The sequence below is a fragment of the Octopus bimaculoides genome, chromosome 13 (genome assembly GCF_046866305.1).
Source record: "Octopus bimaculoides isolate indiv1 chromosome 13, ASM4686630v1, whole genome shotgun sequence".
Taxonomy (NCBI): domain Eukaryota; kingdom Metazoa; phylum Mollusca; class Cephalopoda; order Octopoda; family Octopodidae; genus Octopus; species Octopus bimaculoides.
The window spans coordinates 37,546,185-37,548,938 of record NC_142940.1 but is presented as its reverse complement, the minus strand read 5'-3'; the positions used below and the strand labels follow the sequence as shown (position 1 = coordinate 37,548,938).

Below are 2,754 nucleotides of genomic sequence, written 5' to 3'. Positions count from 1 at the left end.
GCTTAAATACAAGAACTGGTGTTCGAGTTGTTCAACTAAAACCCTTCGAGACGATGCCCCAGCATGACTGCAGTCAGTAAAACGTAGAAGGTAAAAAGGAATTGTTGAGCAAGAAATCGGCCGTTCCTCACATCAAATGAACTTATCGACATTCAAAAAAAATTTATACCAATTCTTAATAATTTCTCTGAAACTAGTTTTTGTACCGATTTCATGCCAGTTATTCTGTCTTTGAATACCCCGTTGTGAAACCCAAGGTCGAGTTGAGAACGATCTAGAGCTCAATGATTTTAATTGCACTTGTGTATTTGTTGTTTTTAGAATACTGTTGGTATTGATTGCTCCACGCAGCTGGTCTCAGCGCCAGAAGCTGGCATGTGGTTAACACATGCCGCACTTTTTGTATACGTGTGTGTGTGTGTGTGTGTGTGTGTGAGGTTATTCTGGGTGATGCTAGTACTGTGTAATCCAGTACAACCCGTTACATGGTCGGCTCGTCGGCGACTAAACCGACATCCCCACCAGGGCTAGACTGGTGAGGAAGACTACTAGAAAATTAGCAGAACATGAATAAGACCTTCCATAGGGGCAGATGAACCCAACAGATATACCTATAACCAGAGATACCAGGCTATAGTGGACAGAGGCACAGAAATCACTGAGAAGTTGAATGAGTTTGCTGTAAGACCGCTTCGGGAGTGGCTGAGTCCTAGTTTTTGTTAGAACATAATGTCTAGAAGAAAAGTAGATAAGGTTCTTTAGCCGTGTTGAGAGTGACATATGAGGGTGGACTAAAAAGTTCATAGGCTGACTATGAAGGAGTGCTGCTAGAGCTGTTGCAGGATACCCAGGCCTTTGGTCATCTTCAAGCCTCTCCCTTCCTCTCCTAAATTCAGCTGGCCACTTATGCACTTTTGATATGGCTGCAGTGCCATTCCCTAGTGTGGCAGCCATGTTAGCATGAATATCCTTGAGGGCTAAACATTTTTTTTTTTTTTTTGCAGATGCTTGATAACACCACGATGTCAAAGGTTGTCCATTTTCTCGATAAATCGCTAATAGTTACTTTGAAGTCTTCTTTGAACAGTCGGACGTCAGTTTACCTGGATAGAAATAATGCAGTTATTAACAAGAGTACTCAGAGAGCGCAACCATCCGCCAAGGCAACATCAACGTCCTCTCAACGATTAGCCAGAGATGATTTTTAAAATGAGACGATCTGAAATAAACTCGACTGCTCTCATAAACGAGAATACTAAATATGAACCCGAGCGCTCTCAAAAAATTAAATAAAAAGAAACGGAAAAATAATACAGAATCCTTGTCTGGTACCGGATCGATCCCAAAATCTAATCAGTTTGTGCTAGTCACGTGGCCAAACATCCCTGAAAGTTTCATCCGAATCCATCCAATGGGTCTTGAGGTCCACGGACAAAGAAACAAACACGACTGAAAACAATACCTCTGCCTTTGCTAAGGCGAAGGTAATAAGAAGCGTAGAAATTTTAGGCAGGCAACATTTCACAGTTCTAGCATCACTCCTTTATAATCGGCCTTAGAGCTTTTCTGACAACCCTCATATCTGTACTGCCTTATAGTCTTGTGGGTGAGTCTACGAAGACAAAAACTAGTGGGGTACATGCCCAGAAAAGAAGGAAGCTGTGAAGATCAGTTTTAACCCATTCATTACTCTATTTTTAATGAAATAAACTAACTTTGTTACGATTAATTTTGAAAATAATGAAGAATTTAGTAAGATAACTTAGTCATTACTAAGCTGGTATTTTGAACATAAACTGATATGAAATTTTTATAGGTTTTAATTTAGATCACATTAAAACAAGAAGCTTGTGTCATAGGACCAGGAAAGGTTTCAGAGATGGGTTGGTATCAAGAGGGTTAAGATGGTTTTCAACATACTAGATTCTAGCAGCTTCCTGCGACTGAGAGAAAGTATCAGTTGTCTTCGATGTCCATTGCCATTAGATCTATCCCTTTCACAGCAAAGGAAGTGGGAAATGTGCACTGCCTATGCCATTATAAAGCTTCATTGCTGGGGCCTATTCTCCTTCAAAGTGATTCATGCGATGATAAACGTTGTCGTTGCCGCGGCGGGAGCATCAAACAAAATTGCGACAGATAAACTGTTCTTATGTTCTTACTATTGCCCATAAAAGCCAAACACTGACATGCACACGCGCGCGCACGCACACGCACACCCACACACACACACACACCCACACACACACACACATACTTGCATATATGTATGAGTATATATATATATTTGTTGTTGTACTTGGGGATGGTCATGTTGCCAGTTTAGCCAATAAAAACACACGCACTGTATATTTGGTGTTAAATTTTTTTTTTTTTTTTTTTTTTTTTTTTTTCAGCTTTATATTACATTAATCTTAATCTTAATCTTATTTCGGCCAGAGTTCTTTCGTCACACTTCTGTGACCTCATCAGTGGTCCTTTGTTTCCTTCTTCTTTCTTATGTGTGTCTCACCTTGCTAACTATCAGCCATTTTGTACTTTGTATTCCTATTGTATGTGTCTACGCATGCGTGTCCTTCAATGTGTCTGTGTCTTTTGTAAGTGCATGTGTGTATGGGGAGTGTTTGTATCACCTATATTCTCTGTTAATACGTGTTCGTTTGTATTAGTTTTTATTTATTTATATGTTCATGTGTGTGTGTGTGTGTGTGTGTGTGTGTGTGTGTGTGTGTGTGTGTGTGTTTTTGTGTGTTT

General features: G+C 39.9%; 1 long non-coding RNA gene across 1 annotated transcript in view; it reads left to right on the top strand.

Annotated features, from left to right (window-relative positions):
* Positions 1 to 2,349, top strand: part of LOC106878850 (uncharacterized) — a 19,725-nt gene extending 17,376 nt beyond the window's left edge. Inside the window, exon 2 of the long non-coding RNA XR_016244014.1 lies at positions 1,005 to 2,349. This is a non-coding gene — a long non-coding RNA (uncharacterized LOC106878850). The remainder of the gene's footprint in view (positions 1 to 1,004) is intronic.
* The last annotated feature ends 405 nt before the right edge of the window (positions 2,350 to 2,754 follow it).